Raw genomic sequence first — 17,824 nt, forward strand, 5'->3', positions numbered from 1 at the left:
CTAGCAGCCATCACTTAAATCCTGATAACAGGACTGTCAAAACTGTGAGACTGAAGATTCAAACACTTTTTAAAAAAATTATGGTCTATTACTTTGCTAACAGTTTCACCTTAATTCAGGAAAATTTGAAAAGAGAATACTTGTGCTATACAGTCATTAATAAGATAGACTTGTCTTGAAAAACAAACAGAAAATATCAATAATTTTACATTATGAAAAAAAAAATATTCACAAAGAAGCAGGAAATTACTGAAGACCTGATGAAAGAAAAAAAATCTAAGCTTCTTGACCTAGTTCACCTAGACTTTGTACTGTGTTCCAACATCTTTGTTTTTTCAGTCTAGATTCTAGCTGTAACTTGCCACCAGAAAAAAATCCTATTTTCAACTGTCTCTATAAAATAAAAAATTGCTCATGATATAAAGCCAAGTGAAAAAAAATACTTTTGAGTCTTCCCTTAGGGTGGGGGAGATATGTACTGGAATACCGTGACACTATGTATGTCTCAGGGGTGGCAGAATCCTCCAGTTATGATGATATTGCTAAAAAAAGGGGGATTGGTGCTTACCCCAAACCCAAAGGACAAGTGTGTTTCCACCCACACTGCTGAGGACTGGGCTTTTCTGCAGCACATTTATTTTGAAGAGAGCTCTTTAAGACATTACAAAGTGATCCTGACAGTGAGCTGACAGTTAAATACTATGTGTATGGGATTCAGTGTCGGCGCCCTAAGATGCCATGTCTGTGGTTAATTTTGGGCATGACCCAGAAAAGAAAAATAGAGTTATAATAGGATTGCTACTGGACTGTGCTTGGTATGAAAATATAACTTTGACTGAAGTAGATCCAGGACCAGTATTTTTAACTGGGAGTGTTAGCTGCCGCCTGATAAGAAAGGCTGAAATATTGTTTTAGAGGAAAAAAATTCTCTCTTTCCAGGTGGATTCTAATTAAGTTCTTCAGAAAGCTCATTTATTTATTTCATTTCTGGGAAAAAACATAGATCAAATCCCTAAGAGAGTGACTGCTGAGTGTACCCAGAATTCAGCATAAATATCTTGTGCCAAATTTCTTCTTCAAGTAATCTGTTAAATTAACGTGACTTTCATCAGATAATACATTCTCTTGCATTTGAAATTGTAGTTTGGCAGAAACATCCCTAAACAGAAATAATAAAATATTAGAAGTGACAGTTAAAAATTATTATAAATCCTTTTGCATTTTGTTGACATTGAATTCTTACTAAACATATCAGAATCTTAACATTGCCTAACCCACTTAACATCTTAATTAGCACATTATGTGAATTCACAGAACAGTGCTAAAATAAAACTATGGTAGGTACTGCAGCAAGTGACAGGTTGATGAGAATAAAAAGGTTGTGTTTGACTTTCTCCAAATTTAACTTCATTTGTTGTGATAAGTAGCAGTATGACAAACAACATAATTCACTGTCAAAATCTCTCTTGATACTTTGAAATAATTATGAAAGGAATTTACTGTTGTAAATATTCTGAAGCATTCAGAGGATTTCATATTAATATTGTTTCCTTCAAGAATTTGAAACTATTTTCCGAGTTTTTAGTGTTTTTAAAAATAACAGATTTTCTATGTAAAGTGATATAAAATTTAATATTCCTTAGAATCTGAAGTGGCTAAAACTGTTTATTCACTGTTTGTACTTCATAAAGAACAGAAACTCAGATGGAAATTCTAGAGAAAACATATTTCAGGAAAAGTTTGCTGAAAATGTGAGAAAAGTATTCTCCAGGTTAATTATGTTTAATTCCTTTTGTATTGAAATGGAAGTGATATGTTTAGTAATGCCATGCTTTATTGTATGGTAAATCTTGTATGTATAAGTCTTGAGTTGAATACTTTACAATGACATAAATTGTATTTCCCGTAAGAACAGAACAACTAAAAGATGTGAACTATTTACCATTCTACCCCTTTCATCTTACAATATTCCAAACATTTTCTCAAAGCACTATATAAGACTGAAAAGGACTGAGAAAATTTAGAATAGGATATATGTGAAATGATTTTGTGCCACAGAATGGATGCTGTTTTCCCTTATCTACATGGGATGCTTTAAGAGTCCTTTCAAACTAGCCCAGACTTTCTAATATCTGCCTCTAAAACATGCTTGTAAATAAATCCCATAAGCTCTTGTTCCTCAACGGGTTTTTCAACTTCAGTTTTTCATTAAAAAATGTCTGAGGCATTGACAGAAATTAATTCAGACCTTTGTGAGTCTGCAGTTCTTCCATTTTTTGCTATCAGGACTTAATTGGTGATTGCTAAAAGCCATCTTGTGGAATCACCTCCTTTGTGCCACATCTGTCTCAGACAGAATTTTACTTGGAGATATCCATTTAAAAAGTTGGGAAGAAAATACCATGCTGTAAACCCTATCAACTAAACTAATAACAGTAGAAGATTATCACACTGAATTTATTTCCCATATGGGTTCATATGGATTTATGCAGATGAGAATACATGCATAATGCCATAGTATCTTAGATACACTGTGACTAAAGTGTGTGACACATGAAAGGAAATGGATGCATGGAATTTCTCCATGCAGTTCCTTCAAGACTGAAATATTCCCTATCTCATACTAATTTTTCCTTAATTCCAAAAAACATGAAATGGAAATGAATGATATTGTTGAATAGAATTTTTCTGAAACTTTTAATTTTATGTAATCTTGATATTTTGAGTGCTCATTTACATTTCGGAGGAAAAATAAAGTTAAAATATGAGTCCTGAAATATGGGGGAAAAGAATCACTGACTCAAATCCTTTGTGGTGCTCATCACAATAATTGGGAAGCATACTGAGGTGGCAGACCATACCTTTGAAACAATTCAAGGTAGAAGAATGGTAACTGAGCATGAGTAGACAGTTATGCAAAACAAAGGCTTGTAGCTATCCTCTAACTCTGAGCCCAAGTCTGAATGTCTTCATGATACTTGGCTATGGGTTTGTTCCAGGGCATATGTAAGTACAGTTGTGGGAGTATGTTAGTCTGGAGCGTCTGCAGGAAGGGAAAGCTGAGCCATAGCGTAATGACTCCTGGGATAGTGGTAGAGGACTACACAGGATACAGTATAAATTGATACAGTCTTGTCCATATTGCCTTTTGAGAGAAGTAGTTGAAAAGATCCAAAGTTAACCAGGTACTATGTTATTCATACAGAATACACCTATACTAATTAAAAAATGTAGATTAGAAGTGGTTCTCTGACCTTGAAAACAAGTTGCATGGCACATCTTGTTTCCATGTGGATCAAACAGGGTGGACATAAGCAAATTATCTACTGAGAATAAACTGTTATGTGCAGAGTTTGTCTTACCCCAGAGCATTTGTTCAAGACTGCAAGTTAGGACAGGCTAAAACAGGATCAAGGACAATGCTAATAATTTAATAGTATAAAAATTTCATACCAGTGCTAGAATCAAACTGTCCCCATTTAGTTTGCAAATATATACCTAGAAACAAGGGGCAAACCTCAGTGTCTGAATGATTAACTTGTTTGGAGTTTAACTGAAGCTTCTATGACCATCCACATTTATACAACAATAGAGCCCTGAACCCTTCCACATAATTTCAGTCCTGTACTCTCAGGGGATCTACAATAAAGACAGATTGATCCTGTCAGTATGGGCTTTAAACTGGCTGGCATACACAGAGAGATCAGATGGACTCACTTTAATTAAGTATACACAGATAGAAAAACAGATTTACTATTCCATGAATTTTGTTAATGTATTTCAAAAAACAAAATCAAATATGAGAGTTTTCAGAGGCAACTTCAACTCTCCATCTTTGACCTGGCCTACAGCAGGATCAGATGTACTCAATCATTGTGTCTGGAAGTCATCTAACAGGATGTGGATAGCAAAATCTGAGCTAGGTATTTTCAATTTTTTATACACAATATAAATTAATAGACGCTGTGTGCTCATATCCACATTAGAATGATGTGCATTTGCTTGTTTATCTGTCCCTGTTTGGTCATATGGATCTCAAATTTCCCAAAAATGGGTGCAATAAATGACTGTGGCATGGCAGTTATGGAATGCTTAGCCTAACTTTCTAAATTGTCTTTGTACACCACCTTAGAGTCTAGGTGAGCAGATCTCCATAGACGTCTGCAGTAATTATATTTCTGCTGATATTTTATAAAGAAGCTACTGGAAATGATTCCATTATTTCTGAATCTATAGCAAAAGCTAATTGTTTTTTTGATTACATTGCATCTGTATGTTGGATTTCCCTGATACTGTGAAAACAAGCAAAAATTAAAAAAACCCTCATAACTGTGGAAAGGACTCATTAATGAACCAGTTGCATGCTTCTTATGAATACTGTTTTTTTATAATTCTAAACTAATTTCAGGAAGGGTTTTCTTGAATAAAAGTGCCAGGCCAGGGACATCTTGCCATTCTATAGTTTTTATGCTATTACAATATCTTAGGATGTACTATCATGTGCTACATTGTAGTATACAGTCATTAGACAAATGAAAAATAAGCAAAACAAACATTTATTACAGAAAATATTCTTTATTTTTTCTCCATTCTCCATATTTTGTTCAGAGTTATTTCAGATTCAGAGTACTCGGGAATACATCTACATTTCTTTTCAATTTAATTTTCCAGCAGAAGATTGCAGGATTGCAAATAATAGGCTGTCAGTTTCTTCATTATCACATGCATATCCCTTCCTTCTCTGCAGTTATTTTACTTGTGGGTCATTTTATCTGAATTTGAGTGAGAGCAAAAGGGCTAACTCCTCCTGCCAAGAAACAAATTAGCTTTTTACATTGTTTAATAACTGCATCCAGTTCCAAATGCCACCAAACAGCTATTAAACAGCAAGCCCCTTGAACAAAAACTCAGTGGTGCATAACACAGTTGATTAGATGTACTCTTTTCTGAAAGGACCATTATTCTTAGTAGGCATATTTCATTACTGTTAATCTGAGTTTAAATCTATGCACCCGTAGCCTAATAACTCCATCTGAATTGTCTAATGTTATCTAGCTAATCTTAGGATGTCTTCTAATATTTGTGGGAGATATTTTTGAGGCTGAAGAACTGTACTTAGTGTTCCCTGATGCTGTTTCTTCAAAGCAAGATCAATCACACCTAAGAAGAAAAAGGTCTTGCTATTTCACTGAGTACTTTATTTTTCTCTTCAGTTGAAACAAAGCAGTATTCTCAGCAGTTTCCAAACAAACACATAATTTCCAGTTGCTACTTGGTAGTGATTTCTGTGCCTGAATTACTGAATGCTTTCCTTTCAGTCAATTTTCTCTGTTTGCAGAGACTAACATAGGTGTATTGCCATGAGGATGTGTGTAGTTTGTCTATATGTATCAATATGCTTTCAAAACCAATATCAAATTGGGTGATATGTTTCACTGCTTACAATAAGTTTTCTAAATTGTGAAGGAGGATTTGCTGGTTTTACTGGAATTTTGACTTAAATGTGTTTCCTGATTTGGTAGTGAGCAAATGTAGAAAAATATCTGCAGGTGATTTTATTCAGCCAACCAATTTATGTCCCTGTATTTATACCTCCTTAAGACACTCTTATTAGCAATTAAAAATTTAAACATCATTATAGTGTAGTCACATAGAGATTGTTTTAAAAAGTAATTTAGCATTATGTGGAATTACTACATTGTGCTCATATTTAAATTCTGATAAATGAATTCAGAACCTTATAAATATACATCTTCTATGTAATAATTTCCTTGGGAAATAATGCCCTAAGAGATGAGAAAGGTAAACTTCAGCATTTTAAGGTTATCTAGCTCTTATTATATTGTAGAATTTGCACAGTATATGATTTTTAGAAGACGTGCATACACGTTAAGATTCATGTGGTTGTTGCTATAATACAAACTTTTCTTCTTTGCATTACCTTCAGCCTCAAAACAAATCAAATTCGGAATGTTAGTTGAGTGCTTGTCTTGAATATGAGTGACTATTGTGGTTTTTTACTACTCTGGAAACCTCTGACAGCTTTAATTGTTCATTGGCCAAAAAGGCCAGCATGAATTGAGCAATGAAATCTGAATATTCACAAAGACAGGGGGAATAAATAGTACTAATATTATAGTATTAAATAAAGAATAAAGAAGACTAATAAAGGAGACTGCAATTTAAAGTGGCATCTTAGGCACACATTTTCATTGTATTGAAATAAATGATAATGACAATGAAGATGACAACAAGGTTGAGTACCTGTGGGTGAAGATAGGGGGAAGGACAGCAGGGTGGATGTCTTGGTAGGTGCCTGTTACAGACATCCTTCCCAGTACTTCGACAGAAACCAAGGACCTAATTCTAAAGTTGTTATATCAATTGATTCCTATGTGAGAGTTCCCAAAGATAATATGCATCTAGGTTTCAGAGCTCTCCTTAGGGTCAAGAATGAAGTTCAGAAGAAGAGTTAAAAAGTGCAGCAAGGCAGGAAAATAACAATGAACAATGTAATTATCCTCAGGTATTTACACGTGTTTTATATTACTAAACAAAAGCCAAACAAATACAAATTAACTGAAAAACGAGGTTTGTACAAGTATTCTAAGTTTTTACACTGCCTTTTCTGTATGCTTTCAAGACTAGGACTTCTCAGATTAAGTTGCATTTAATATCTTCACCTGTGCAAGTTTAGTATACAATTGTTAGGCTACTTGTGTGAATCTCCACACAATATGATGTGCAAGTTTCAAGCTTGTCAGAATCTTATTTTTTCCTTTTCTTATACACTGCATTTTTACCAATTCTACCAATACATATTTTTTGTCTCCCAATGTATTTAGAAGTATTTATTCTGAGAACATGGGTGGATGATGAGGGCTTTTATCTTCTTGCTTCTAGCTATGATACAAAACAAATTTAAGGGGACCACCTAGAGGTCTGTCTTCTCTTATCTGAGTCCCCAACATATTTCACTTAATATTACGTAAAAATTCTGTTACTACCAATACGATTAGAAAGAAATAAGATTGTTTTTGTTCAAGTCCTTGCAGTCACTAAAATAAATAAATAAATAAATAAATAAATAAATAAATAAATAAATATAAATATATAGATAAATTTTAAAAGCTCAAAAAACTGAGAATGGGATCATAAACAGAGCAAGCTGGTCCAGATCACGTCTTAGGACAATCGCAAAATGTTGCCTAGGACAGAGATTTGCAGAGCCTCATAGTGACTATGAAATCAGTGGATGAAATGACACTTTGGCCTCATCATACTGCATCAGAAGATTCTGAAGAATCACTGCTTCTAAGCACTAATTCTACACCCATAGAAAGCCTTTTGTTTGCATTAATTCTTTTTCTCTTACTTTTCTATTATGAGCCATTGTTTCTTGTCTCTTGCAGAACATCAGCTACTAAATACTCTTAGAAACGACAGGATTTTATTCAATCCATATAATATATTAATTGAATTTCTCACACTGCTTGTCAGTAAGTTCTAATTTGCAATGCAAACAGAAGAAAACAGTATAAAAAGGTTTTCACTGAAAGAATGAAACTCCTTCCAAATTACTGTGGTATAACCAAAAACCTAGCCTTCAGTGTTAGCACACAGGACACACAGACCAGCCTCTCTCAGTCTCTGTACTTTTTAACTAACAGAGTGCAAGCATGTAGATCTTGCACTTGTCAGTACTATGCAGGCATTGGGGTTTGTCTTACATAATGAGAATGAGTGTCCTTCTCCATACAGCTTAGAAATTAAAGAATACAAGGCAAGAAAGAGAAAAATTAATGCTTTTGTTACTGTTAAAACAACAAGGAACAAAAATTCAAAGTAGTTCCATGAATTTGGAATTATTTTTAGCTGCATAGACTTTTGGCAGAAGAAAATGAGCCAACCAGACAAGCCCTCATTGCATCAGCTAAAAAGAATAAACTCTGTTCTCCAACACACACTAGTCCTGAGTGAGTGACAGGTCACAGCACTTTGGTCTGACTATGAGGTGCCTCAAAGGCCAGCAGCTTCCCCCGGCTATATGAAATGGAGCTGTGGCCTTGGCCCTGTGATTTGAAGACAGGTGTAGATGTCACCCTTGACACCAATAGTAAACATTCATACCAAAGGCAGGTAGAAAGACTCATTTATTATGGTAGAAGGTGTTTAAAACCTTTTATAGTAGACAAAGACTTCTTAATGCCCTTAAGCTTGAAAACATTGACACAAGTGACACAATCAAGCGAGCACAAGTGACACTGCACTCCTACACAGCTAATTGGAGTGCATCAAATTAATTATATGTGTGCTTTAAAATGGCATAAATCAATCTCCACACCACTACTGATGTTAAAAGTAACTACGCATAGAATTTAATACTTTTAAAGTATCTAGCTCAGGATGAAAAACTGGTAAAAACTGACATGACTGCTCTCAAAAATAAAAAGAAGATAAATTACTGTAATAAGAAAAATAGAGACCAAAACAAGAGTTAGGAAGTAACAGGTATGCTTAAGTTGAAGCAAAAAACCAGAAAGAATTGAAAATGTTAGAACAGATTTCAATACTTCTGAGACGACCGCAGAATTGAAATGATAAAGACATTTTCAAAGCATGCTTAACCATTCTATTCCCCTATCTCAGATATTAAGTCCTAAACATTTTTCTCAGTAATTTTTTATTTGGAATTTTATATTTAAATATATATTATCTTGTCAATCTTCTAACCTGTTCTGAAAAAAATGGCATACTATTGTGCTAATTGACTCTGTAGGGTGTGTGTCAGTAGGTACTATTTAGGCATCCTCATAAATTTCTATTTTTCTGAGCCCTTAGTGCATTCAGAAAGCAGATTATAAAAGTATTCTATTAAAATGGTGCTACTTATCAATTTCAGTTTCATATCAGTTCACTGCAGTTGATATTCAATACTTTGATTGTTGCTGGAGAATAAACAAGGAATTTTTTTATGTCAGTTTAAAATTACTTTGTTAACTTTATAACCATCAGACTGATTTTTTTATTGTACTATTTCTACATATATGTCATTAAATAACTTTGCAACTGTCTTTTATACAGCAGAGAGAAGATAAAAATGTAATGATATTTATGAGATAATGTTCTCTGTTATTCTTCTTGTTCTGTTGCAATTTCTCTCATGTTAGGAACAGAAGATAAAATGTAAACATAAGTTATGCAAAAGTAGTAGAATTTACATATACTACTGTTCATTGAAATACTGGAATTATTTCCACTTCAGAAAAATAATGTTTTTTGTAAAATCCTACACTGGTGAATTGCAAAACTGTAAAGAGCTGTCAGTGGTGATGGCATTGACCTTGTCCCCACTCATAATTAGAAAACAAGGCTTGTCATTAAGGTGCAAACTCATAAACATGGTCAAATTATATATAAACTTCCTAAAAGCTAAACCTGAGAAAATACTGATAATAACACTGTATTACTTTTTCTGATAATCCAAGAAATACCAGAGTCGGAAGTCTTTTCTGCTCTCAGAGGATGAAATCATAGCTCTGATCAGCTTGAGGAATGCCCAGACATGACATTAAAAAACAATTCTCATAAAAAAAAAATTAAAAAAATATAAAAAAAAACATTCAGGGTATGTAATTCAGAAATTAGTGCCTTTCCCCACTATGAAAAATGCTTTTCAAGTGGACATCCATGTTTGCATTTTTTCACTTTCAGCATAGCTCAGAAAAGGGAATAACAGAATAATTTAGATTGGAAAAGACCTTTAAGTTCATTAAATAAAACCATAAACTTAGCACTGTCTGGTCCATCACTAAACCATATCTCTAAGCATCACATCTATGATTTTTGAACATTTTCAGGTTTGTTTATTCCACCACTTCTCTGGAAAGCCTGATCCAATGCTTTGCCATACTTTCAGTGAAGACTTTTTCTCAACATATCAATCTAGACCTGGAATAACTTGAGACCATTTCTTATCATCTCATCATCTCATCTCATCTCATCTCATCTCATCTCATCTCATCTCATCTCATCTCATCTCAACTCACCTGGAAAAGGACACAAACCTCCTATCTTGCTACAACCACCTTTCAGTTATTTATAAAGAGCAATGAGGTCTTCCCTTCTTTCCAGAATCTTTTCTCCAGGATAAATAATTCCAGATCCCTAACCTGCTCCTCATAAAACTTTTTATCTAGACCCTTTGTCAGCTTTGTCATCCTTCTCTGGACTCACTCAATGTTTTCTTGCAGTGAGGCCCCCAAAATGGAACACAATGTTCTAGGTACCTCTCTCAATGTGAGTTATTACCACAGGATGTGCCTATGCACAGCTATACTTTTGGCATTGGTAGAAGTGTGAAAGATATCCTGATCTGTATTTCTCATTAAAGGCATCAAATTTTCACTTTCTGAAGCAGAAAACAATTTTTTCTTTTTTTTTTGGTGTGACCATAAGTTCCAAATGGATCATTTCTATTTATAACTCATTCTCCAACTTTTGGGGTGTTATTGCAGATATTAGAGGTAATACCAACATAATCTTTGAATGAATGATATTCATTTCAACCTTTTTGTGCATATTGAGACATAGCTGCTTAGTTCTACACCATGCTGAGTAAAAAGACCCCGATGTAACATTCCTCTCACAGGATGGATATCATTAATTCTTATTTAGAAAGAGATGATATAATGGATATAAGGGATGATATAATTTTAATCTATGTTGAAATTGAGGTAGGCTTTGCTGGCTGTATTGTTTAATGGCAAAAGATCTAACCCACAGATATACTCTGTTTATTGAGGTAAAACAGTGGAGATGGAGAAAGAAAATGCAGATGTTTAAAAAAAAACCCAACACAAAACCTCAAATACAGCCGGGCATTGTTTTGCACATTTGAGTAGAATTACAACTAAACTAAAGTGAATATACCCAAATCCTTTAATTTCTATTAAGTTGTTCAGCTCTAACCCTGAAATGGCCTGTTCAAAGCATTAAATTCAAATTGCACACTCAAAATACATAGATGAAACTCTTCACTGCTAGGAGTTTGAAAACAAATAAAACAATGCTGATTCCATCTGTGCAAAGGATATTTTTTTGGTTCCAAATAATCACTGCAATTTTGTTGTCAAAGTTATAGAGATATCCAGAGAAAAAATTAGAAAATTTACAGAAAATAGGACTAAATTGTATTATGATTACTCGTAAGACCATATAGTAGAGAAATTAACATCTAACCCAGTGAATATTACCATCTGGAGTTCAAAATCCTAATTTACCCTTCTTGGAAAAATAATTCTTATATTTTTTTGTTGTTGTTGTTTTCCTTTGCACATATAGATGACCTCATACATATAGATCCTATAATACAATATTCCAAGATGCTAATAGTTAATACAAGTTCAATGTATTACTATTGAGTGAGAACAGATAAAAAATTTCCATTATAAAGATAAAATCCAATAAAATAAACTTCCTTATTCTCAGGTCTTTTCACATGGTCTCCAATTTAATTTCAATGGAATATGAAATTATCTTCTTAATTATCTCTGAAGGGAAATTAGAATTTTTACTAACAGCCAATGGAGCTAGGAGTCATCACAGCACTCTGTTAAATTGGCAGTCATGTTGTTTATGGAATACTAACCTTGGGATTGTTTCTCTGAATTTTTCATCACTAAATAGTAAAGCAATTTGTAACTTGGTATGTTTTATACAGTAGTGAATACTGTCCTAAGAAATATTTGCCTTTGTATCTTGCATATCTATTAATATTGCATTTATTTTTCTTCTATTTTGTCTAAATCAATTCTAAAGAAGATAATCTATGAAAATACTTCACATTCTCAAAGAGAGGGAATTTCATCATTTAACCCCAGTAGGCAACTCAGCCCCACACAGCTGCCCACTCACTCTCCCCTGGTGGGATGGGGAGAAAATGGGATGGGGAGAAAATCAGAAGGGTAAAAGTAAGAAAACTTGTGGGTTGAGATAAAGACAGCTTATCAGGTAAAACAAAAACTACATGCACAAAACAAAGCAAGGAATTCATCCACCATTGCCATGGGCAGGCAAGTGTTCTCCCAAAAAGCTGGGCTTCATCATGAATAACAGTTACTTGGGATGACAAATGTCATCTCTCAGAATGTTCCACCCTTTCTCCTTCTTCTCCCTAGGCTTTAGTGCTTATCACAATTTCTGCTGCTTTCAAAGATGTTAAGATATGAACAGGGTGAAATACTTAATTCATTTTTGTCAGATTTAATTTTGAGCATCTTATATTTATTTCTAGAACTAATCAATGTATCCAGACTTTTATTTTTAAGGCATTCTTTTGTAATTTGCTTATGTCAAGAAACGTACCAGAAAAAAAAAACCAATTGTGATTTGAAAATAATAAAAAAAAAATCATCAGTTGTGAAATCTAGAATAAATTGAGTCACCTAGACCTTCTCTCTCCATCACAATGTTTTCATTTTTTTGGGGTTATGATTATGGAGATACACCATGAAAATATTTTACAAGCAATACTGAAAATCTGTATTGTGTTTCAGGACACGCTGCGAAAGAAAATAAAACTGATTTTTAAATCTGTGTTGGAAACAAAAATTAAGACACGGAAATATTTCTATTCTTTGCTTTATTAAGGAATTTTTTGGTTTATTTAGTCTCAAGCTGCTTTGACTCAGCATTCTACCTATCACATTCACTTGAATTTATGAATATAGCCTGATTGAATTATATTTATTATAGTATTATTGATAGTATGATGCTTGTCATTCTAAATTTTTTAAAAACAATAACTGCAAACCACAAACACTTCTGGTGAAACTTAAATGTTATACTGTCATTCCATAATCAGACTTCCAATGAATAAAAAGAAACAGAGTAGGTTTAGATTAGATGACAGGAAGAAATTCTTTAGTGCGAGGTGTGTGAGACATTGGAACAGGTTGTCCAAAGAATTGGTGGATGTTCCATCCATGGAAGTGTTCAAGGTCAGATTCCTTTGGCCTTTGAGCAACCTGGTCTGGTGGAAGGTGTCCCTGTCCACGACAGGGGGTTGGAACTTGATGATCTTTAAGGGCCCTTCCAACCTGAACCATTCCGTATTTCTATTCTATGAAATAAAGCATATATGATGTTATATAATGAAATCAGTATGTTCACGTGTACTTTGGGTATTCTGTCTAAAACTATACAGGTGTATGATCCAAAAATATACAGATCAAATATTTATTGTTAATATAATAGTATTTGCTATCCTTTAATTTTTTTTTCCCCTGGAAAATCCAAACACTGATGAAAACAAAATGTCAGTTCCAAGGTTGTTGTAACTCTATTAAGTTTCTTGGACATAACAAAATTATGCAGCCATATTATAAACCTGAAATAAATCTTCTAGGGATTGCTATCATTTTGTTTCCACCCTGTAGATAAAAACATGCAAAACAAGACATTATTTCTCAAAAGCTGTAGTTGTTCACTTTGGGAAAACAAGACTACTTTCAAATTGCTTCTTAGACTTTTCACATTTGAAAATTCTTCTCCCCTTTTTAAAAGATGAAGTAAAATGGTAATTGAAGCTTTATTTATTTTTTTATATGAATGTGTGCATTCTTAAACAAACCAAAACCGTACTTTATTTTACTTCTTTAATGTCATAGGATGAGAACTTTTTTAATATCTCTATTTTTTGGCATTTATTTATCTTGTAGTTTTGTTAATAAACTTTCTTTTATTCCTTTTATGTTTTAAGCCTGTTTTGCTCTTGTTCTAATCCATATCTCATAGATATGGATTAGAAATAAGTAAGTTTTCTAGTGATTTTTTTAGTTACTGCTTTAAACCCACAACATTTATTTGGTGCATTGGCCGGGAAATGGAATTGACAAATCTAAACCACTACAAATAATTATAATTCAATTATATTTATTTTATTTCTTAAATAAAAAATGTTAAAATTGAAAAGCAAAATCATAAACAAATTTTAAAGAGAACATCAGTGTTTACTTCCATTTTATCATCTTTTTCATGTGAACACTGAAAACAGATTCTTATGAAATAATTTTTAAAATGCACTTTTTTATAATCACTAAGATGCACCAAACTGTGGATTCAGGATACCAAATTCTAGTTAACTTCATTTTCCATTTGATAAAACATACAGTGATAATAAGTTTACCTTTTTGACTATGTCTGCATTATTACTAATATCATTTGTTATTCAAGAAAACAATTTTTCTGTGTGTGTGAAAGAGTAGAATATTCTTATTGGAATCAGATTAATGTGCAAGATTATGCAATAAATTTAAATAGTAACATTTGCAACAAGAGATCATCTTAAATTTAATAAAATGATTTGTACCTTTGTAACCAAAAATTTTAATTATTCTAACAGATATATTGCAATATTGCTTGCTGCCAAATTCTTTTATTTTACATATTTTAGAATATGAGCTACCTTGTACAATATCAGCAGATTTCTGAAAATAAATATATAAATAAATAATCTCTACTAAAGTTAGCTCCTGTTTTTGTATTATCTTTGTCCTTGGAAATGTTTCTCCCCATTAGCTAATATACCAGCTGTTAACTGTTGGTAACAGATTTTGAGAAGCAATTTCTTAAGAAGGGAACTAATAGTTAATTAACTTACATGTTTGTTAAGTATCTAAATGTTCTTTTATATTGACATTTATTGTCACTAACCTTTAATCTTAGACTACAAAATAAGGTAATTAAATTACATTTGTTTGTGTAGCAGAGGACCTGATGAGTATTCTGGAACCATGTGCATTTTTTAGGACATTGAAAGGTCAATAAAGAAAACCTTAACCAGAACTACTTTTCAGTAGGCCACTTCACATAAAAAACAAAGATCATGAGAAAGGCAGCTTGAAAAATTTTTAATATTTAAATATTAGTTCCCTGACTGTTGCAATAGTTTTTTCACAGTTTAAGCTAAAATAGTTTATGCAAGAGGAATATCTTAAGACTCTCTTAGTCTAAGACAGGTGAGTATTGAAACACTGCACTGCCCAATGACTGTAGGTCTTGGGTCCTGCCATTTTTTTACATTTGGAGCAGTGGGATGGACTTATGGAGCCAGGTAACTCTGGATTAGGCTGAGGCATGAGAGTGTGAGGAGCTCCATCTGCACTGTAGGAAGTTTTGCTACTTGGTCTAAAGCAGCTCTGGACTGTGTTGGAGAAGACAAGATAGGATACAGAAAAAGCGAGAGAACAAGGGCTGTAATTTAGTGCTTACGACTTTCCTCTGGGCCATCTGGAGTTTGCTTTCAGCTTCGAGGGCTGATTAAGTATTTGAAATGTAAAGCACAAAAATAGAAACCCTGGTTTTAAGTCTCCTCACAGAGAAGAGAAATAAATCAAGTACAAGTTCTTGTACTGGATGAATGTCCTAAGCACTAAATCCTTATTTAAAGGGTGTTGATAACTTTTCTGGCCTCCTTCTTCAGGAAAATAGTAGTTAAGTTTTGGGGGGTTTTTATGGTGCTTGTCCAATAAATGTATTCTTTTGCCACCCTCTTGCCTGTGGTCCTTCCAAACCTCTGACCTTCAAAGTGAAAAAAGTAAAAAATTAAAAGAAGGAATAAAAATCTTTGGGGATTCTTGTGAAAGACAGGCTTGAGCTAGAAAGCAGTAAATCATTACTGTCAATTTCAGGGTACCTTTAGACATAAAGATAAGCAGAATTTTGATTACCTGAAGAATCTGAGCTTCCCAAGAGATCATATTTTTAAGAAGTCTAGAGAGTCACAGTACAGACTTAGTTTTTCAAACTGATTGAGCATTGAAATGTAAGCCTAGGTATGGTTAAATATTTTGGAATAGCTGTGCTGCTGGATCTGAGGTCTCAACTAGGAAAACAATACTTTTTTTTTAAAAAAAAGGGTTATTTTATTTGCTCCACAAATGTGAAGACTACTGTGGATGTCATTAAGGGCACAGTATTCTACAGTATTGTATACACCGAAAATTATTAATATTAAATAAAAAATAAATTGGCAGGTATAAATATACCCAGTGATGACTACCAGACTTTCTGCACCATTTCAGGACTATATGCATTGATATCCTTTTTCATTTAAGGGACATGATGTAATGCAGGCCCTTTCAGAACCTTGTCGTTTGTGGGCTTAAATAATATGTTGTCTCTGATATCAGGAGCCAAAATTATCTCAATACTAAAATTTGATGATTGCTAAAGAAACCTGCAATATATATGCTTTTCCTTAATGCATTAATTTAATAAAAAATCTCAACTTATATTTTCATGGGTAAATTACCCTTTTTTCTAAGCAAATGAGGCTCAATATAGGAAGGACTAAAGTCTCTGTTCAGTAAGGAACTCAAAATATAAAAAAGCATTTTTGTCTAGACAATTTAATATTTTATATAGTACTCACACACACTTCATTCCATCATCCTAGAATTTACATGGGAAAAGTCAGAGAACAATTTGTTCTTGTTTATGCTCTTAAAAACTCTCACTCTGCACATTTTTATATATTATTATTCACCAAAGGGTTATATATTTAACCCTTTGGTTAGATTAGCATTTGTATCCTTTTGAAACACTTGGGGTTCTCCTGTATCCTTTTCATGGCTGAGTGGAGAAGAACTTCACAGTGCTGTAATGTATATATTCATATTTGTGTAATGAATATATATTCCTCAATTCCTTCCTAATAATTCTTTACACTTCAGTTGGGGTTTTTTGACTTCTGCCAAGCACTGAGATGGTATTTTTATGAGACTCTGTCTTGATTCTGAGTACTGATGGTCATTTACAAGCTCAGATTTCAACATATGAAGGTGGAATAATTTCTATGTGTGTGCTATGTTTTGTAATAATCTTCAGTCAACTTCATCTTCTATCTTGGTGTCTTACAATATAGCATCCTTCATAATCTGGTGTGTTCTTACTTCCTTGAATAACTCTATATAATCAGCCAACTTTTCATTCTTTATTTATCTTTCCAAATATTTTATATATATAAATAAATACTATATGTACATATACATATACACACACACATATATATGTATAAATTTATATATATTTACACAGCTATTTATACATGTGTGTTTAATATACACACATTTATGTGTGTATATTGAAATAGCCTAGAAGCTCTTCAGGTGGCTTCCTTGCACTGTGACAGTGAACCTTTTACTCATATCCTCCGTTTTCATTTCTCAGCCGACTGTGTCATAGAGGAGCGGTGGCTCTTGCCCCATTGGACCACAGCTCTCATTGGGGTACACCGCAGCTGGTGTAAAGGCACTTCTCTGTGAGTGCAATCTCACAGAGATTTAGTGCCAGGTGCTTTTGGGTGCTGCTCTTGCTCCTGCTCTTGGTTGGCAGTCAAGCATAGGTGGTGCAGATAATTCAGCTTCCAAAAATTTCTGCCAAGGTCTGATTGTGCCATCTAAAGCCAGAGTCACCTCACAGCCTGGTTCAGCATGCCTCAGAATACTATGTAGTACGAATTTATCCTTAGATAGCACAAACTACTTCTACAGTGACTTCAGATGCTGCAATTTGCTACTGACTGTTACCCTTATAAAAATTGACCATAGAGTCATAGAATAATTAAAATTGGAAAAGGCCTCCAAGGTCTTGGTCTTTGACCAAACACCAACATGTCAACTAAACTTGAGCACCAAGTGCTACATCTAATTGTTTCTTGAACGCTTCCTAGGATCGTGGCTCTTCTACCACTTTCCACAGCAACCCATTCCAATGCTTAACTACACATTCAGTGACAAAAATCTTCCTGATGTCCAGCCTG

The sequence above is a fragment of the Pseudopodoces humilis genome, chromosome 2, assembly GCF_049639895.1.
Source record: "Pseudopodoces humilis isolate 2021_Gansu_Grassland_sample_001 chromosome 2, ASM4963989v1, whole genome shotgun sequence".
Classification (NCBI taxonomy): domain Eukaryota; kingdom Metazoa; phylum Chordata; class Aves; order Passeriformes; family Paridae; genus Pseudopodoces; species Pseudopodoces humilis.